This window comes from Crocodylus siamensis, chromosome 5, assembly GCF_052110815.1.
Source record: "Crocodylus siamensis isolate JL-2025a chromosome 5, ASM5211081v1, whole genome shotgun sequence".
Classification (NCBI taxonomy): domain Eukaryota; kingdom Metazoa; phylum Chordata; order Crocodylia; family Crocodylidae; genus Crocodylus; species Crocodylus siamensis.
The window spans coordinates 4,919,075-4,940,622 of NC_143399.1; the positions used below are offsets into that span (position 1 = coordinate 4,919,075).

At 44.8% G+C, this 21,548-nt stretch overlaps 1 long non-coding RNA gene across 2 annotated transcripts in view; it reads left to right on the forward strand.

Annotated features, from left to right (window-relative positions):
* LOC149863418 (uncharacterized) overlaps window positions 1-18,191 on the forward strand; it is a 135,725-nt gene extending 117,534 nt beyond the window's left edge. Inside the window, exons 7-12 of one of the 2 annotated variants that reach the window (XR_016442599.1) lie at window positions 4,011-4,224; window positions 7,068-7,238; window positions 10,851-10,931; window positions 11,646-11,777; window positions 15,928-16,131; window positions 17,649-18,191. This is a non-coding gene — a long non-coding RNA (uncharacterized LOC149863418). The remainder of the gene's footprint in view (window positions 1-4,010; window positions 4,225-7,067; window positions 7,239-10,850; window positions 10,932-11,645; window positions 11,778-15,927; window positions 16,132-17,648) is intronic. The other variant, XR_016442598.1, reaches the window with a different exon arrangement.
* Window positions 18,192-21,548: the final 3,357 nt, after the last annotated feature.

The window sequence follows — 21,548 nt, forward strand, 5'->3', positions numbered from 1 at the left end:
CACTTCCGGGTCCACCACGGAGCGTGCTGGGGGGCCCCCCACACTCCTGTGGGTCGCTCCATCCACCCCAGCATCGCAGCACTCACGAGCCACGCTGGTACCTCAAGGTATGTAGAAAAAACTTTTAAAGCTGTGTCTGTGTCTGAAACAATGATTCTCTGAATCAGCATCAAATATTCAGATTCTGATTTGCCCAAATTGAAAGGGGGACCGTGATCTGAAACAATGAATCGAATCACAGGCCCTGATTCGGGCTGAATCCGAATCGAATACATCCCACACCGCACACCCCTAGTAAATATACTTTGTACACTCTACACGGAAGACTTGCATTGATCAGGTAGGTATAGGTGGGCCAGTTCTCATCTTGCAGCTATAGCACAAGCTCCCACTCTGCTAGAAAAATATTTGTCCCTTTAATGACTGAATTACCTTTGGTTGTCATTGAGGGAAACCATGCATTTTAAATTCCAGGAAAAAGTGGCACCAAAACTAGTCCCAGTTTTGCAAACCTAACAAAGAGTCTAGGAACTCTGAATGGCCTTCAGTGCCACAAGGTTTGCCTAGCCCAACTTTCTTTCCTTATTTTTATTTTCCTGCACCTCTCAGTGTCTGGATCCCAGCTGAGAATGGGACGAGCGGTGCCAAAAGACTGTGAGAAGGACCATTTGTGTAGTAAGCCCAGCCCAGCCAGAAGCAGGAAGTGCCAGATTTATCATGGGAAATCCTGTTGTTGTTAAATATTTCCACCCTATTTCTCCAGGCTTAAGCTTATCGAGATGGGTATCAACTATACATCTCGGCTGTGGTTCAACACGTTTCTCCAGCATGTGCCTAAGTTTTTAAATGCATGAAGTTAATTAGTGGCCCGCTGGATCAGGGCCTAAGAATGTTGGCTGCGAATCCAAACTGAAACCCAAACCAGGAACCTTTTGACATGTATCTACATCTTCTGCATCAATTTAACATTGTTTTAGAAACAGACTGAGCTTTATCTGGGGGTAGGTGCCATTTTTTTTCTCTCTTTCTCCAGCTTCCTCTGAAGTTTCTGCCTCTCCCCCGTTGCTTATGAAGTTTCAGTTCTTCCACCTCCTTTCTGTTTTAAAGGAGAATTAAACAGTCATAAACCTACTGGTCCTTGCTGTTATAACACTGGTCAAGCGCTCCCTTGAGGACTGCATTGTCCTTGGGGACCCGCATGCTTGTGGCTTGCTGTGGGAATTTGGGTGTGGAATACGAGGTATAAAATATCTGGTGGGCACCTTCTGCTGAAAGCTGGGGCTTCATAGTCCAAGTACCTAAGATAATGAAGGTAATGCCGGCTCTCCTGTGAACTCATCTTGGTGACTGATTCCAATAGTGCAAAAGTCAGCTTTCCATGGAGATCAGTTTGCAGCTGAGAAACCCCTCCCCTCTCCTCACCTACAGTGAGTTAGATGTCTCTTCTTGTTCCACTTTGGGGCCTAAATCATTGTTTGCCCATGAGTTAACTGGGATACATGCAAATCTCTACAAATCAGTAGGAGTAATCCAAACACAGATAGAACATAAAATTGCCACATGAATTATTTATAATTGCTTCCTTCTGCAGCCACTTGACATTTGCCATTACTTGAAGGCTGTTTGCTGTGCTTGAATCAGGCAGAAAGGCATCTCCAGTTTAAAGTGATGGAGGTCATACCAGTAAGGAAAATTGTATGTGTTATCAATGGCTACCCTGTAATTTTAGTGATTTAAGGTGTTTTAAGTAAAGGCATGGTTTTGAACCTGGAGATAAAGGTGGCTCATTGGAGTAATTGCACAGTAATCTTGTTTGATGTCCAAAAGAACGTTGTAATGTATCCTAATTTATGGGCAATGTGCTCATCAAGTGATTAGGAGCTTGTGGTGATGGGATGGTGATATGGAGGGTCTGAATGAGGGGGAGGGTATGACCAAGTGCTAGGTAGAAAAAACCTTCAGAAGGCAGCCTGTATCACTTTTCCTTAACAAATATTCTGCTCGTGTCTCCCACTTGAGGACAGAAGTTAGCGGTCAAAGAAGTACTTGTCATATCGGTCCTGATCCAGAGAGTTCAGCTGTGGATCTGCAAATAAGTTGCAACAAAGTTGGAAAATATTTGAATGTGGGTTTTTTTAAAAGTAGGTTTGTCTCTAGAAAATGCTATTTGCTATGGTATTGTTTTGTAGATTGCCTCAGTCCACCTATTAGTGGCCTGTGGAGCACACTGGCAGGATGCAGCATCCTGCTTTGTCATGTTTGCATGGCTCCTTTTTTACCTGTTGCTGTATCCAACAATTGCTATAACATCCTCAGGGATAAAATGGCATCGACAGTTTTTAGGCAGGTGATCTGTGTGGTTATGGATAGCAAATTGAAGCTGTGTTTCTATGGTACTAGCTCTGCTGGACACGACATGTCATAAGGATGCCTGGCAACTGGATCCCAAAACTGGCCCTATACTCCCAACTCACTACTGGTCACTGCTCTAGAGATGGGCAAAAGATGAGATTCAAGGACACGATGAAGATCAATCTGAAGAAATGCAATATTAACATCTGTACTGTAATGAAGACTCAAGCACTAAATAATCTCAATAGCATTATGATGTACCAGACATTCATCATTTCAAGCAATCTTGCTGACTGGGGTGGGGGGTCCCCCTTTGGCCAATCTTGCTAACCAGGGGGGAAATCCCCGCCCTAGTAAAACTTACCAATGGGTGAGCAGCTGTGCTGCTCCCAAAAGTGGCCGGGGTGCTCCTGGAAATGGCCGTGGCCTACTTCCGGAGCTCCCACTCCCTGGCTGGTGCTCACAAGGGGGGCACCAGCACTCCCACCTCCCCCTGCCCATCACCTAAGTGGGGAGCGCAGCCAGTCAGGGGTGCACCCCCATGTACCCTCTACATATGGCCACTGGGCCAATGTATAGCAAAGGAGATGCCAGAAAATAATCTGTGTATTAAGATGTGGTTCACACCATGCAGAAAAATGAATACCTCTTGTCTGGACCGACAGTGGGGAAGAGAGCTGGGAAAGAACAATACTAGGTTCTCCAAATCATCACAGAAAATTGCTGTCCATATGCAGTCCCTGAATTTTGTTTGCTGTGGGGTTCTCCTTCAGTATATCTGTGGCAGACTGCAAATTTCACTTTCAGTGTGAGGCCTTGTTGCTTTCCCAGCTGTTCTTTGCTTCCATACTGAGCAAAGCCCAGAGGAGGTAACAGGAGAAATTTTTGTATTTGGCATAGGGTTAACCTCAAGAAGCATGTAACTTCAATGACTGTCCATTTAAATGGATCACTCTTCAACAAAGGGATGTCTACTGCCCAGGGCATAGCAGTTTTCCAAGTTTGAACCTCAGAGGAAGGCAACTCAGCAATGGATCATTTTGTAGGGGATTTTACCAATTTGATGAGTCTGAGGAAGTAGCCACTAACAGTAGAGACTGGGACTTGTATAAACAGGTGCTTACTAGCCATTTTAGAGGGAAGGTAGACAGGAGAGCAGAAGGACATTGACTGCAGAGGTCAGAGAGCGAGTGAGAGAGACAGAGAGAGAGAGAGAGAGATCAGCTAGGGACAGTAATTTATAGTTTCCTAGTTGTTTCCTAGTTGGTCAGGTCAGAAGGGACCTGAGCAGATAATCAAGTCTGACCCCCTGACATGGCAGGAAAGAGTATTGGGATCAAACGACCCCAGCAAGGTGTTCATCCAGCCTCCTCTGAAAGCTCCCCAAGGTAGGAGCCAGCACCACTTCTCTTGGACGTTGGTCCCAGATCCTAGCCGCCCTGACCGTGAAGTCGCGCCTCCTGATGTCTCGTCTGAATCTCCCCTCTGCCAGCTTGTGACCGTTATTCCTGGTCACCCCTGGCAGTGCTTGGGGGAACAGGGACTCCCCCAGTGCCTGCTGGTCCCCCCTGACTAGTTTGTAACAGGCCACTAGATCCCCCCTCGGCCTTCTCTTGTGGAGGCTGCACAGGTTCAGGTCCTGTCGCCTCTCCTCGTAGGGCCTGCCCTGCTGCCCGCGACCATTCGAGTGGCCTCCTCTGGACCCTCTCCATGCTGTCGACATCCCTCTTGAAGTGTGGTGCCCAGAACTGGACGCAGTACTCCAGCTGCGGCCTGACCAGTGCCGCATAGAGGGGGAGCATCATCTCCTTGGACCTGCTCGAGATGCATCCGTGGATGCAGGACAAGGTGCAGGTGGCCTTCCTTGACAAGGTACAGTTGGCCTTCCTAGTAGTTACACACAGACCGGTTTAAGTAATCAGAAATGGTTTTAAGCCTGTACCAAAGTAGAAGTTCAGTGCACATAAACCAGTTTCAAAATGGCTGAAACTGGTTTAAGATAAACCTGGTTGAATGTAGTTTCAGACTTAACTGATTTAGGTCAAACTGGTTTATGAAACTACTGTCCCAGACCCCTTCCTGGTTCAAGTTAAATCAGAGTCCCCCCAGCATCCCAGCATGCTTTGCAGCCCATGCTCAAGACAGTGAAGAAACTAGGGTAAGACAATATGTATGCACATTTTGTCTAGCTCCATGCTAACTTGTGCTAAATCAAGGAACCAGTGAATGGTTTTTCAGCGCAAGTCTCAGTGTTTCTCTTTCAACTCTCACGTGTCCTTAAAGAGGCAAACTGTGACCACAGAATGACCATGAAGTTGTCTACTTACAGGGTCTACTTAAGTGATAAGGGTGGGGGGTGGGAACAGTTTTGTTTTTATGCTACAAAGTCCAGTTTTTGTGACAGGCAATAGGCAAAGAACCAGTGCCCAGGAGAGATGAGAGAGAGGATAATGAAGAAAAGCTGCTGCTTGTTCAGATGGTGAGAAGCTAAAGAGGCACTGGCACATCCTGGCCTCCCTTTCTTTACCTGTGGTATATTGAAGGGCAGGTTTTACGGGGTGCTTTGTGGACATGGGATATAAGGAAGGTCAACGTGAAACTTTTGGACAAATGGTCCCCTATGAAAACAGGGGACTGAGTCTGTTGGGTTGAGAGTCTCCTTCCTGCCCCATGTTCCTAAGAGCACATGGGTCCAGCACAATGGAACCAACCTATCGTCAGAGAGATTATACATTATCTTTTGCTTAGCAGTCATCATGATGGGTGCTGTAAAGTAGGTGGACCAATGCACAGTTTGTACAAATCACCCTTGCAACTTCAGGAAACCATCCCAGGTTGAAACCATTCCCAACAGAATTCCAGCCACATCAGCAGAGTTTCACCAGAAGTTAATTTGGACCAAAATGTCCAGGGAGGAGCATCAGTTTGTCGTCATGGATTTAGTTTCACCCTCCGATTTGCTTTTTAACATTGCCATTGTGGACTACATTTGACCACTGAAAACAATCCCCCTGTGTACCTAAAATATGTTGCTGTGAACCCTATGCTGTGTTGATGCTAGATGCGTGCTTGTGCCTGTTCCGATGATATTCAAGAGATGGGGTCTCAGTCTGCTGGATTCGCAATCTAAAAGAAACAATGTTAAAAATAGTTTCATAATACACAGTTTTAATATAGATGGGGCTTATTCATATCCTTTTAAATGGCTTTGCATTCTTCTGGATTAAATAGCAAAAAACTAGTGATTATAATTTTTTAAAATTTAGATAATATGCTCTGTTGAAGAAAACAACCTGAATGATACATATGGATAATTCATATATGTGCATCTCCATCTTTGCATTTTTGTACCTTTCAGACAGAAATTAATCAAATGAAACAGGTTTTTAAAAAATCAAAAAATCATGTTATTCAATTTATTTGTTCCTTTCTTGAAAAAAAAATCATGGTTCCTGAGTTTTTTAAACCCAAATGTCACGATGTATCCATTTTATGGGAAATTGTGATTAATTGATTGATTGAAAACATTATCAACATGTTAATCTGAATTCGTGTAAAAAACATGACATCAAAATTTTGATGCACTAAAATCAGATTTTAGGCAAAAGAAATAATTACATGGTCATTGTGTGTTTTATGTACAAGTTTTGCTAAAACGTTGATTTAAAATAATTTAATTCTAACTTTCATTTTAAAATCAGTTCCTTTCAAACCCCGTGAAATGGCCAAACTGTTATTTTTTCTTTTTTTTCCTCCCCACAAAATCACTGCTCTAATTTTTCTATTAACTGTAGAGAGAATTAACTGGTACTATCTCAACCAATCTCTCATACAGAGACTTGCCAGCTCTTACAATTTTTTTTGCAAGTCTTGGAACATTTGATCTTTTTCATAAAGTGCTGACTTCTAGACTTAATGATTGTATGCCAATCTCGGCTTCAGTTAAAACATAAAACAAACACACACAATCCTTCCCTTCCCTCCTCCCCCGTTCCAGAAAGGTAAATTTATAGCCCCACAGTTTTGCAGAAAAGCTTGAAAACTTGACCCAAGTGCAACTCAGTTGCTCCGAAACCTGACTGTAAATAAAAAGCACACAAAATGTATTATTAAAAATAACTGTTTGAAAAATTTGAGAATCTCAGGAGTTTTGAGGCCTGATTCATGGCTTTTTGAATGCTTGGGGTTAAAGATATAGTGCACATGTGTGTTCTTGAATGAGCTTCTTGATTTCATGGGTAGAGGGTTTGAGGTGAGCTGTCTTCTGAGGCTTTCACCCAGAAATTACTTGACTCTGCCACTTCACATTCCCAAAGTTTGGTGAGGGGAAGTGTGGGACCTTCTCTCTCTTTGGGGACCCAAAGGCAGTGGTTAGGACGCCATTCTCCATGCACTGATCAGCATGGCTGATCAGGCCATGCTGAAGCGTCTGTACTGAAGTGCTCACAAAGGTGATACAAGACTAAGGAGCTGCTTTCTCCATCAACTACTTGCTCATAAGGAGCAGGGAGGTGGGATTGTGGCATCCTAGGACTAGGGACCCATATTGCCGGTCAATCTTAATCCATCCCTGGTGACAAACTGGGTGCTATGAGTGACTTGAACTTCAGTCTCCTCTTTCAAATTTCCCATTCATTTTGCTGGGACAATGGTACAACAGGAAAAGCAGATCTGCTTTTAGGTCTTCTGTTTCATAAAGTTTTTTGTGTTTTTAGAAGCCTTTCTGTCGGACTGGCCCGAAATTTGAGGAGGCGTTACAACCCTGGAATGTTGTGCATGCTGGGATCTGAAAGTGTCCGTCAACTCCCCTCCGCTGTGGTCTGTGCCCTGAGGGCAAAGACCGGTATAGAAAAAGTATGATCGATGACTATAGTTTAATCGCCGTTGTAAGTGATCGTGGTAATTTTGTCACTCTGGTGGAATGTGTTTTTGCTTCCACGGTAGCCAGAGAGTGAACTGGGACAGGGCAGGGTAACAAGACCATGTGCCTGGCACCTAGTTTTCACTGAGGGGTAGAAGGGATATGAATTGGAAGGGTGTGGGGGTGTGGGGGGAATAAAAGGAAAAGAAAGTTTGGGTAAAACACTACTTCCTTAGGGAGAGAAGGAGATTAAAGATCTACCAAGAATTTGGGGGACAGGCGGTTACATTGGTATTCTGTGCTGCTGCTTTGTAGAGGGCAGGCATACCTTCCCTTTGACTTGGCCGTTCAGCCCTGCGTCTATGAAATTGTTGAAGCAATGATATTAGAGTAGTGCTGGTCCATCCGTTCGTGCTGTTGATGAATCATTTCAGTATCTTTTAAGATGACAAGCTCTCCTGAGCTGTCAAGCAGAGATAGGCCCCAGCCATACCTTAATTCTGCCCCCTTGGGCTTCTTTGGAGTTGCAGAGGGGAAACCAGGAATATCACCAAGTTTTGTGTGTGTGGGTTTCAAAAACTCAAATTCCATGCCTTGCTCCTTCCATATAAGAGATTAATTCAAAATGACAGGTCCAAGCTGCCCAGTCCCACCGGATGCTTGAAATCTGGAACCAGATAGGAATCTCGCAGCTTGGGACCCTTTTCACTTACCCTGGGTAACTTAAAGAGCTCATGTTCCTTGCTCTATACTACTTACACCTAGGTCTGATTTTCATCTGGCATAAATTGACTCCATTGAGGCAATTGGAATTACACCAATATTTACCAGCTGAGGATTCAGCCCAATGCACCTCTGATGTGGTTGATAGAGTGCTACGTAGGTTTCTGGTACTGAGATGAATTTCATCTTCACAACCTAGGTCCATTTTCCTCACTTCCTTACTCCATTGAATTATTACTCCTGATTTATACCAGGGTAAGAAAACGGAGATCGCTTGCTATTTGCAGAAGTCACCCCAGTGAAATATATCCCTCCACTGGTTTCTTCCAATTGAGTAGTATTTTTACAGCATTTAAAATATATATATTCACAAATCTTGTAAGGCATGAATGGTTAGCTTCTTGTCTCCAAACATCCTTTATAAATAAATCATATGCCCTCAGTTAGAAAGGACGCAGCACAGATTTTTTCTGCAAGCTGATTGAGGAAAGGAAATGTACACTTCCAAAATAGGACTTGATTTGACAAGGACCCAGGTTCTTTGCTGGTATAAACAGTTTCAGTTTGTCGACTGAGTGATCCTCCTTTCCATCAGCTGGGGATCTGGACCTGAATTTCAGCCCTGACTAAACTTCTGCATTAATTTCATTTGAAAAAAAATGAGGACATCAATGGATGTGTTCACGGCCCTGTATTGTCTCCATAGCTTCACCATAGCTATAATTCTAAGCCTAATGATAAAAGCTATAGTGTTACTAGGATATATTTTTTTTGTCTTGGGTGGTCCAGAATGTGTAGTAATTCATGTTCTCAGCTGGGTTTCCACCACATTTCTGATTGACCTGATTACTTTCCCAATGACAGGATCCAAAATTAAAACCACATCAGAACTCACTGTAGCTGGTTCTGTTTTTGATGTTCCTGTAGCTTCTCTGGTGGCTCAGCAGGATATATGTACTCACGGGGTTTTTTTTTCCATGGTGGGCCTACATTTGGGGCATAAGGAACAGACACTGGACCTTGACCTCTGCAGTCTGAACTGGTTAGTAAGGTTGCTGGGGAAATCCTGAATGACAGTAAGTGAGCAGGAAATTAAATAGGGATGAGAGAAGATTTTAGGGCCATACCATGGGCATCAGAAAGCAGCCTGGGGGGCCTATATCAAGCAATATTTTTCTCTTCAGGAGAAGGAATCCTCCATTACTGCTAGTGTAGTTCAGCCATTGCAGTCATTTTGGCATCCTAGCTCCTTGATCCTCAATGGCATGGAGCTCTGCAAGGTGGTAGATCTGCTTCCTTGTGCCTGCTCCCTCCCTCTCTGACAGTATTCGGGGCACCTTGGTGGAACATCCCTGTCAGGAGCCCAAATAGGCAGCCCAGCCAGGACTCATTGCCCACGTAGCCACCACAGGACCTTCTGATTGATTGCTGGGGAGAGCAGCCTCCCGGTTTAAGCTTACCTGTGGCAGCAGACGGGAAGCCAGCCAACTGTTTTGCCCATTGCAATAGGTCTGTCTGGGTCCTGTGCTCTCTGTTTTTTTTGGCTTCTGACCCTGCTTGGATTTGTCTTTTGGCCTCTGGAAACTCCACTCAGCTTTGGTAATTTGGTCTCTGACTCAGGAACCATGAGTCAGCCTGTGATTTGGATTCCACCTCTGGATTTCCCCCTTAGATCTGGTAACTTGGTCCCCAATTCTTCATTGCTGACTCAGCCTGTGATTTGGACTCTGGCCCTGGCTCTGTGGCCTGACCACTAAATCAGCCTGCCTACAACACAGTCCTTACTGTCCTAGGGCAGCCTCCACAAATTTTACCACCCATTCATTCTAGAAACACACTATTGTGTCTGGAAAGCTACAGAGTGGGCCATTTTTCCTGGCTTCAGGGGCAGCAAAGGAAAGGCAGTAAGTTTTGTTACTCACAGGTAATAATGGGGTCAGACACTGGACTGTGTACACTAGGTTGGCCCAGTCATTTCTCTGTCTTGTCACTCTGGATTGCAAGCTCTTTGGATCAGGGACTGCCTTCTGATGTGCACAGCAGGGTCCTACTCTCAGTAGAAGATTTCAGGTGCTGCCATCAAACAGACATTAACAACAAATACCTGTGACTGGAAAGCCATTTTTGGTCATTCAAACCTCTAACCAAAATCAATATGGGACTCAAGTTCTGAGATGCAGAATGGTTTGCATGGTCATCTTCATTGTTTCCTTGACACAGTGAGGAATGGAAATGGAAGGGCTGAGATGCCATCATGCCTGGGAAATCTTCCTCTTCTCCTTTCAGGTCCATGGTGTCTGGATGATGCAGAGAAGTATATGAATTCTTAGCACTGAGGAACTTAACTCCAGCCCTCAGTGCTCACTCATTACTAGGAATCCTAGTTTTCTGCAGGGAAAGAAAGAGGAAAATCCCAGCTTAAAAAACACAAAAATCTGCATTTTTCCATGACCTACTGAAAACGTGGCAGAATTGCACAGTAAGTGCACCATTTCCACTTGTTGCAGGACAACAGACCCCAGGGGGTGGAAAACTTGGTACAGGGGGAAAGGAAGCAGTTAGGGAAAAGGAAACGGTGAGCAGGAGCTGCAGCTATAGCTGCAAGAAGGCTGCCAGCTCCCAGCCTGTACTTTACTTCAGAGCAGGAACCCCAGCTGAGCAAAAGACTGATGCTGGACAAGGTGAAAGGACTGAAGACCATGAACCTGGGGGCTCAACACTCAGCGTGGATGCGTGAATGAGAGGAGGAACATCCCCTCCCAATCATCTACATTTATTTTATTTTATTTGCCTCCTGGCACCAGATGTTGGGCAACACAGTATTAGCATTGAGAGTGGGACTGAGAGGCCAGGAGCACTTGAGGAGTCTAGGGTGGAAGCCCTATTAATTATATTATTTATGTTATTTGTGCAGGGCAAACAGGTGACAACAGCAGACCGAGCATCATTATTGGGACCATTAATTTACTGTGGTACTGCAGCAGACATTATCAAGGTGAGACAAGTCTCTGGACCATGAAGAAGTGCAGGACCAACAGGTTAGCACTTGGAAGAGGTGTAGGGGAGGAGGAGCCCCAAGGAACGCCCATTCGGAGCTCCCTCTTATGAATCCAAGATCACACAGGAGCCTCCCTCACTATTTTCTTTAAAAGCAAGATGTGGCAGGCAAGCAACAGGAGCTTTACATAAGAGACGGTGTATGGTGGTCACTAGTGCCCAAAGTAGACAAGTCCTGGGCATCGGCCACCCAGCGCCAAGTTGCTCAGGAGCAGTTGCTCAGGCTTAGATGGGCACACTGCTCTCTTTAATTTTTCCCTGGTTTTTGTCTCTTGGCCAATCAATGGTGCTTCCGACCCCCCCCCCCTTCCCACCACTGATTGGTCAAGAGGCAAAAACTGCGGTAAAAATAAAAGAGAGGAGAAATGTTGCCACTCACCATGGGATGCCACCACACTTTTGGTAGGTTGTGGGGAAATCTGGATTCTGTATTTTCTGCAGCAAACAGAAAGCTAGGATCCCTGCTCACTTCTAAAGCAAAACTTTCAAAGTGTACACTATCTGTCTAATACCAAATCCTTCTGCAGATACTGGTGGTGGTTAATCCTGTTAAATGCCAGCAAGTGTGCATGGTGCAGCACAAGACACAGGAAGATACAGGGAAGTTTAATGTTATTGCTTCTTATCATTTATGTGCATTTCCATTTTGTAGACACTCTAGAAATGCATGGAAGAATCTGTGCCTCCAAAGCAACTTCAAGTCAAATAGACAAGACAGAGAATAGCCCCATTGTACAGACTGAAAACTGAGCATGACCAAGGTCACAAAGAGTGTGAGACAAAGGTGAGAATACAACTCTGATCTCCCAACTCCCAGTTCAGTGCCTTCAGCCCAAGGCTACCCATTCAACTCTATCTGGCTCTCATTTGTTATAGTGCTGTCACTGTATCCTTCTAGATATATTCAGATGACCTTAGACACAAGCCGTTCCTCATCTGGGTACATCTGAATAGCTCCCTTGATTTACTGAAGCTGGGCTAATTCATACCATGTGAGCACTTGAGGTTGCTATAATTTCCAGTGCCCCCCCATCATTAAAATAGTCTAGCATAAATAGATGTCCCTGACACAAGCTCTGACATTGGTTGGGGGCATTACAACACAAATCAGATCCACTCAAGTTATGTTTCTCCACTCCCCTTTAGCAGATCATCTTCTTCATAGAACAAAGCCTGGTGTTGAAATGGCGGCCAAGGCATTTGGCCAAACAATGGGAAGCATGCAGGGTGTCAGGAAAACATGCTCCCATAGAGTGCACGCAGTAGCAATAGAAAGCCAAGACAATCTTGTTCAGCTCTTCCTGCCTTTTGAAATGAGTGTCATGATTATTGTTAGAGATCTGATAACACTGTACAGCCCTTTTCAAACTGCTTGTAATTTCACCAGGGACCTCATTACAGTCATCGGCTGTTCGGCAAGTGACGGTGACATAAGGATCCTCTAATGAAAACTTTGTTTCTGAACACAATAATTAAAGCTTCACATTCAATTGTAAAACAGCTACATCTCTGCTCCGTGTGTAAATGTGATTAGCCACAGCAAGCCAGTCTCTAGCTTAACTCACGCAACTGCATGCATTATAAATACGATTCATTACTCAATGAGCCCTTTGCAAGGCTTAAAAAAATCAGATTGAAGTGAACCTTTGATAGGGGTATTATGGGCATGACAGGTTGTGCTAAAGCCTTGTTGAGGAATTATAAATGTTTCAGGCTGCCCTTCTGTCCCCCCAAAGATACTCTATGCCAAAACGGCAGGCTTTTTATTTATAGTTACATAGGGAGGTGAATCCTGATCTCATTAAATTCATTTTTTTATTAAGTCTGATTGAATATATTTTCAGCTGAACAGGAAAGTAGTTTTTTCAATCAAAACACATTTTCCCAGAGATTTCCCAGAATTTCTGTTTGGATCAAGTTTTCCCTGATTTTTCTCTGAAAATCCAGACTCTACCAGCTTCTTGATTTTTTTTTTCTTTTCCATTTTTACTCTCCTTTGGCAATGTTGCATGGGAAGAGCCATGATAAAAAATAATCTTGGGAGTATGAATGTGGGGGAAATAAAGTTCCATAAAAAATTTCCAGGAAAAGAGTTTTTTTTTCCCTTTTGAATTTCAGTCAATGTTTTAATGGAAATAAAGGTTTCCCCCCGCTTTTTGTCCAGCTTAGTTTGTACATCAATCTCATTTTTTCCAAATACCCATTGAAGTCAGTGGGTCTTGTGGCCCTTTTCTTTTTTTCATGAATGGCATTGAGAGAAGAATCAAGTCACTAATGTCAATGGAAGTTTTAATGGAGTAAAAACACTATACAAGGAAAATTCCCCTTTTTTGCTTTCTGTGCTAACCTAAGGCAGGGCAGGGTTGGCATTTTACAAGAATTACAGTGAATCTGTATAGGGGTTCCTTGAGTCTAAAAGGGCTGAGAACTGCTGGCCTATTTCATCACACTACATTCAAAACTGCTGGTAGATGGAAACTTGGACTATCTACCAGCATCATGCCAAGAAACTAAACCACTTCCACCTGTGTTGCCTGTGAAAAATACTACAGATCAAGGGGCAGGACAAGATTGTGGACACTGAGGTGCTCAGAAGATCAACTCTCCCCAGTATCCATGCCCTGCGGAACTGGCACAGCTAAGATGTAGGCCTGTGCAAAGCGGCTAGTATTTGCTTCAGATTCAGATTCGGGGGACAGTGATTTGATTCGGTGATTTGAAGCACTGTCCCAAATTGATTCAGCCATATCTGATTAGGAGATTCAGCTGCAACTGAATTGGCCGAATCTCCAAATCGGCCCCATCCCCTCCTGCTCTCAATGGCTGCCCCACCTGCTCTCCCTGCTCCTGGCTCTTTAAAAAAAAGGCCTGCACTCACTGGCTGCTGCCAGGCAGTGGGCGATCCCTGCTGCCCCCCGCTGCCCCATGCCACAAGCCCTCCACTCTCTGCCCACTCTCTCAGCCCCCTGCCTCATGGCTGCCCTGCCTGCCCCAGCTCCTGGCCCTCTAAAAAAAACAAACAAAAAAGTCCCGACTCACAGGCTGCTGCCAGGCAGCGGGGGGCAATCCCTACTGCCTCCCCCACTGCCCTGCGCTGTGTGAGGGGCTCTGCCATGTGCCCCCAGAAGCCCTGAGGCTGCTGCAGCAGCCAGGGAGTCAGGGCTTTTGTTTTTTGTTTTTAAAGGGCTGGGAGCTGGGCCGGGCAGGGCAGCCATGGGGGCAGGCTGGGAGAGCAGGCAGGGGGTGTGGGCCTCATGACATAGGGCAGTGGGGGGCAGAAGGGATTGCCCCCCTGCCCGGCAGCAGCTGGTGAGTGGGGGCTTTTCTTTAAAGAGCTGGGAGCTGGGGCCAGTCAGGGCAACCATGGGGGTGGGATGGGGAGACCGGCCAGGGTTCAGGGGGCACTTGGGGGCTGAGGGAGCAGGCAGGGGATGGGGCCTGGAAGGGGTCCCCCCATGCTCCCTCTCCCCTACTCCAGTTCTCCCTCCCCGACCACCTGCTTCCCAGCTTGGAGTCTGAGTCCAGCTCCCTGCTGCAGCGAGCAGGGACTGCCCAAATCGCTGAAGCTCTATGAATCTTTTCCGAATCAATTTGGAGAGCTTTGAATCAGTTCAGACCTTTTAATTAGTCTTCTGATTTGTTTTGGATTTGGAAATTCAGACATTGAATTGGGCCAAATCTCCAAATTGAATCAGCACCTGAAGCTTCGCACAGCCCTACCAAGATGTGCCAGCTACTTTTCAAGAATAGCTGATAATCGCCTGCTGAAGAAAATTTTCTATGGTGAACTTTCAAATGGAGTATGCTTTTGCAGCACACCAAAGAAGCGGCACAAGGACACCCTAAAGGTGTCCCTAAAGAGCTTCAGCATCAATCTGCGGTTGTGGGAGCAAATCACTCATGACCGTGCATCCTGGAGGTCATCAGTCCAGAGCAGAGCACTGTCCTCCAAGCAGCGGCACATGGCAGAGGCAGTGAGCAAATGCATGGCCAGAAAAATTAGAGCCTCTTGTGTCCCATCCTCGTCGCTCTCCTGCTCCTGCTGCAGCAGATTGTTCAGGGCAAAGATTGGGCTTACAGGTCACCTGCGTACCCACGCGGCCTAGCCTCCACCTGCTCCTCCTCTCTCTTTCCTCTCTCTTCTTTTTCCTCTCTTTCCCTCTTTCTCCCTCCCTTTTTCTTTCCCACTTCCTTTCTCTCTTCTCCCATCCCTCCCCTTTCACTGGATGTGGTCATATTTGCTTGTGTGATGGGCTGGCAGTGACCTAGCCCAGGGGTTTTGAAAGGGCAAAAGATGATTGGAGGACTTGGGATTCCCTTTCCTCACCAATCTGGTAATGATTCGGCCCAGGGGTTTTGAAGGGGTAAAAGATGATTGGAGGACTTGGGATTCCCTTTCCCCACTAATCAGGCCCCAGAGACTCACCCCCCCGGTCCCAATTGGCCCCTTGGGTCACCTGGAGGGGGATAAAAGGGGCAGCGTGGGCTGACTCATGGGAGAGACCGGTGAGGAACAACAAGGAAGGAGCTTCACAGAGCTGGCAAGAGCTGAGCCAGCGGGGCAGGAGCATTGCCCTTGAAGAGCCTACTGCAGGCAGCAGTGGGACCCTCAGCAGCGCGGCATGTGGGACATCTACGTTCAAGTCCCAGCTGAAGTGACTTGGGGTGAGTGAGATAACAAGAAGCAAATTTTGCAGTGGAAAGGGGCCATTGTGTTTCTCCCCCTTCAGGTACCGAGGTCCTATATTTCCGTGTCATTTTGTGCCTTTTTATATTTCACCAACCCGTACCATTTGTTCTGCTGTTTGTTTTATATTTCGTTAACCCTGTTTTTTGTCAATGATTGTAAGTGTCTAACCTTTGTTGAATCCTGCCCTCTTGGGGCATTGTAGTGTCCACTATACCCTCTGATTTTATGCCCGTTATGTTCCCAGTATGAAAAGATATATGGTTAAGTCCCCATTGATGGTCTGGCTCTGCTCTAGAGGGGGAGGAAAGTCCCTACACCTCCCACAGCGCTTGTGCACCTGCTTTGATCCCTTCAGTTGGAGAGGGGGTACCTCTTGGAGTACCGCCCGTGTTACTCTTGCGAAGGACAAACAGCAACACATTCAAAACTTTGTGCCTCTCTGAATCAGGTAGGTGCCACCTTGCTCTACCTTCTGGCTGACTTCACCTCTGTGCTAACATAGACTTTATAGCTGGGTACAGACATTCAAAAAGATCAAAAAGATCAATTCTACCTCAGGATAAGTTACACAGCTTTCTGTAAGCAGTATAGTTTAGATTGGTAGCAAACAGAATACACATTTGCCCTTTGGTGGGGTGGGCAAACCTTAGACTGGGTTCCACCATTTTTCAAAGTAGTCCGTGTGCCAAACTTTCATTTTGTTACAGGTATAGAATGGTATCTGATCCCTTATACCAGGAAAAGTGTAATGTCTGTACCTGGCCAGAGTGTCTTTGTGCTCCTTTGGTGGCCAGTTCACATAAGAGGATCAAACTCTCCTACAGCTACTACCAGGAGTTACTACTTCAGCTCTAGTAGTGACAGACACTTACCTCATTGGTGCTGAGAGTCCTGAGGTTTATTATTTGGAGGATTATTATTTGAATAAAACACAATAGATGATGTGTCATAGTACCGAGTTCACAATAGATCTCTGCCTTAGAATTCACCTGCACTTTCTTTGCACAGACAGGGACAGGATCTCTTTATCTACTTTAAATACTAGTTTTTTCTCTGTTACATGCTTTGGAGCAAAAAAAAAGAGGAAAAAAAAGAATCACTGCACTTTCATCATTCGACTGCATGTTGCCAAAAATAGTAGCCAGATGGAACAGATTTTTCCAGAAGTCTTCTGCTGCATAATCTGTTTCAAATAAAGATAATAAAATAAACAACTGTTTATAAAAGGAATGCAAAAGAGCAGCAACGTACGGCTGTCTGTTGTAAGCGCACTTTGAACAATCGCTGTCAACGAGAAGTCCTGATCTCTCCGATGAGGTTGCTGTTCAGTGTCTTGAAAACCCACACACTACGTTTCTCTGGGAAATGCTTCAGGAAACATATGTCGGTGATAGCACCCTTGGAAACTCTGTTCCAAAGCCCTAGTTTGAGCAGGGAGGGCCAGGAGCCAGAACGTATGGGTTCTAATTCTGGCTGTCAGTGATCCAGTGTGGGCATGAAGCTAAACCACACCAGGCTGATTTCTCTCTCTTTTAAATGAGAGAAATAATGCTTATGTCAGCAAAACTGAAGGCCCATCCATTAGTGTTTGTAAAGTGCTTTGCAAACAGTAAATGTGATTCTAGTAAATGTAGTTTTAGCTTGCAAGATGCTGTATCAGCTAAGTTGATTCAGTCTTTGCTTTACTTTACTCACTTGATGCAGACGTTTTTCCGAAGGACTTGGAAGCATGGATGTTTTTGCATAGCTATTCTGAACCTATTTTCCCTGTAGAAATGGGATAGGACTCTTCTGAGAATCATCTCCTTCCTGAGGTCATCTTCCATCCAGAAGCACCAAAAATGCTTCAGCTTTTCTCTCAGTAAAATGTTATACAAATAGACTTTTTGCCTATTGCTTATAATCTTATATATTTTCTGGCGCTTTGCATTGCCTTAACAAACTCCATTTTGTGTTGCTCTGTAGCTTGACATAAGTGCTCGACTTCTGTACGCTGTAGGTATAAGAGAATGGGTGAGAATTTATCTGTGGAAAAGGAAAACATTAGCTGCTGACTGGCTGAAGCATGCAGACAAGTAAAAGACCAAGACTAGAAGAATCTGCCCCAGAATAGCGAGAGAACAATGGCAATTGACCTTCAAGGAAGAACACAGTGATAACACAGCAAAGCCCAGAGGACTGGATGAATTGACAAGGCTATATAAGATGCGGCGAGATATATCGATTTTGGGTCTTGTTCTGTATGTCATCCTAGAGCATCGGTCTGTCTGACGAGATGGACCGGCAGGAGCCCAGCTCCTACTCATGATCAACTTGGCTGGCCACTAAGTTGATCTGAGTACTGATAAGACTGGTAATGTATAACAGCTCAGAACAGAAATTGGGGTATGAATGTGGTGTGTGTGTGTATTGAGTGCTTAATCAATAAATGCGGCACCTTGCCTTATCCTCCCTCATAAGGTCTTGCTTGTGATTTGAGCAATTGGCAATTTGTGTAACAAAAGTAGATCAACAGATCCATCACTACACCTGGCCAGCTACTTGAAATTCAGGGGAGCTGCATTATAAAAAAGGGCCAAGTGGTGTTGCATGCGAAGAGGCGGAAAGGTTTTAGGGAAGTGTTGGATTAAAGTTGATTTGAGTTTTGGACAAATATTTGGGCCGTTCGTTTATTTAAAAAAAGATGGAAGTAGGTCACGTGTCTCAAGAAAAGGAGCAGATCTGAGCTGGAAAACTTGGTGCTGGAGAAAAATAGCCTGAGAGCACAGTTCAAACTGCATCTAAAAAAAAAGGGAATGTTTGTTAGTTTTGCATCCCAAACCAATATAAACCTGGTGATAATTATTTAGTATTGTGCAATTAGTGTCTGTCGGCTCCCACCCATGTCAATGCCTGCTGTGTTAGGAGCTGTACAACCAACTCATGAGAACAATCTCTGTTACAAATCACCTGTGATCTCAACAAACAAGATGAACAAAGGGCAGAAAGGAAAACAGAGGTTTGGAAAAGTGGAACAATGAATCCAAGGTGGTGAACTGAAGTTTGGAGATGTTTGCATCTGGGTTATTGATTCAAGCCTGTCTCGCACAAAAAAAATTATGCATTGCTTTAATTTCTCTGAATGGCTCTGCTCTATTTCAATCCATTCCAGATCCTGCCACAAACCCCATGGCTCTTGTCATGATACCAGACTGTGATCAAGCATGATCAGCTGATGGTGAAACTCTTCTCAGCTATGATCAGTGGAGGTGGGGGGTGGAACAGAAATGCGGTCAACTCTCTTTCCCCCTGGAAACTGAGCTCATGGGCCCCATGGTCTGGTTTAGGGCCTACAAATCAGAATCTCTTCATAAACTTGGGTTATGCAGTTTATAGTACGAGTCGCTGGCAACATAGCTTTCCGCTGGCCTTTTCTTTTTTCTGTTTATCACAGCCGTTTCATTACTCACTATATAGCTTTCTGTTTTACTAGTGTAAGTTTACATGTTATGGGCAGTGTAGGGTTGGATGAAGCATATAAAAAGGGTTCATGTTAGTTTAGAGTAATTCAAAAATTACTGCCTAAGCACATTGATCTGGTTAGATCCACATTTGCAGCTCTGTTTTATTACTGGAGCCCTTGAATTCGATCACTTTGGAATTACGATAGGTTTGGTTGCCCGCTCTCCCAAAGATCTCAGCAAGAGAAGGTCTTTGTCTATTTCATCATCACATCATCCACCGTTTTCACCGCAGACGGGGCGTTTTTTTGGTGGGTGGGAAAAGGGAGGGGAAGGTGGGCTCCTCTTCCCTGGTTTCTGAAGCTGTCTCTGGGCTTCATTTAATTTTTTGTCTGTTTTATTGAAACATTCATAAACCAGAGGCCGAGGCCAAACTTAACCATGCATTGGGAAAGCATTAAAAAAACCCATGTCTCAAACCATGCTGAGGAGAATAGGCCGGTGTCAGAACTACACGTGTGCAACAAACATAGGGATTTAAAGGAAGATCGGAGCAAGGAGGCACTTCTGCAGCCTGTAGCTTTATTATTTATGAATGTCTGTGCTATGCAGCGGGAACCAGGTTCTGTTTAGCTCTGTCTTTGGGTGGTCCCCGATAGATTCTGACTAGTGTTCGGTAGCCTACAGGCATAATTGGCATGCATGCTGTTGTATCTAAGATAGCTTAATAAAGCATTACATATCTTACTGCTTCTATATTTTATTACCTAACCCAGCACATGTGGTCAGTGGGTAATTAAATTCAGCTGTGTTTTTACTTTCTGTTTTAAGGCTGAAGTATGAATTTCTCTGAGAATTCTTTGAAACGGGTTAATACGATGCATGCAGTGATAAAGGCAGGGCCTAATGGAAGCCAGACTGTTAGTGCAATATAAGTTTGCCCCAGGTGTAATTTATTTTCATATTATTGGTGGTTTTACTGTCGAACATATTAGAAGATGAAGAAGAAATAATCATTCTTCGCTGGCTATGGCAAAGAGGCTGTAGGCTGGCTTTAGAACCTGGCTTTTCTTTCATTCTTGTGTTATGCCACATTAGACACTGCCTCTCCTGCGTTGTATTTAAGTCTATTTGAATTAGGCCATTTCTTGATTAACTCACTTTACAACAGTGCAAGGATATTGCTAGATTGGCCTGGGCCTTTATTAAAAGGATTGTGGTGCGGCCTTTATTAAAAGAAATGCCTGTAATAAAATGCATGTTGGCAGAGACTTAAGCAAATCTTTTTCTTGGATTTTACTAACTGGGTTTTTGCACATCAGTGTGGGCTGAAGGGGCAAGGAGTGTTGTCCAATGGTGTGAGCAGGGGGTAGGGTGTTGGTTCGCTCACATTTTTTGGTCTCTGACTCATGTTGCAATGCTGAGCCAAGCACACACATTTTCAAGAGGATCTGCTTCACAGTGTAAAAGCAAGCGGCCACTGCGTGAACCTAGAAAGTAGCAAATTCCCAACTGAGGGAAGACATTTGCTTTGTTTCCCAAAGTCGTACAGCTGAACTGTGGAACTCTCTGCTGTAGGAGACTCAAGCTGAAACCAAAAAACTATGACTCAAAGGGGGACTGGGCATTGATATAGCAATAAGGAATTTCCTGAGTTATGTTATTTACAGCTGAAAAAGAGGGGTGGATGTGATAGTGATGCTCTAGATTTAGGCTATCTCTAAGTTGATCTCTGACTTATAGAGAATAGAGTGAGTTCTTCTGGGAGCCAGAAAATTTCACCACGGCTTCTTACAGGCTCTCCTGCAGCAGATAGTGCTGGGTGCCATTGAAGACAGGGTCCTGGATAAGATGGACCATGGGCCTGATTCCTGTAGCAGTTCTTACATTCCTAATGTGCATGTGCAATTACATACGTGCGCGCACGTGGGAGTTGAATTGGCCTTGCAGCTATCATAACCCTACACCCGGGGTTAGATTCTTGGTGGGTTGAAATAAGCATCGCTCCATGTAAGGACACTGACTTACCTTAGCTAAAAATGTGGCGCATCGCACCTCATTCATGTTTGCTCTGCCCACTGGTTTATGTATTTGTGGACACGGTACACTCCATCCTACTCACCGGTGGCTTTTAGACCAGGTCCATTCTGTCCCCCTCGGTGGGATGGTGCTGAGGGGAACACCACTGCTACCAGTGTGAGCTCGATGTGTGAGAATCAGGGGTTGGGTCTCCAGGAGTTGCATTATGTTATTGTTTTAGGAAGCAGCATCTTGGCTGGTTCACAGCAGTCATTGTGCCTAAGGAGAAATTGCTGCCCCCTGCCTTTCATGTGCATTCAGGGTCAGAATCCGGCCCTCTCTGTTTTTCTGCTTTCAAACTGAACTAATGAACTTGTATCAAATGTCGAGAAAATGAGAACTTGAC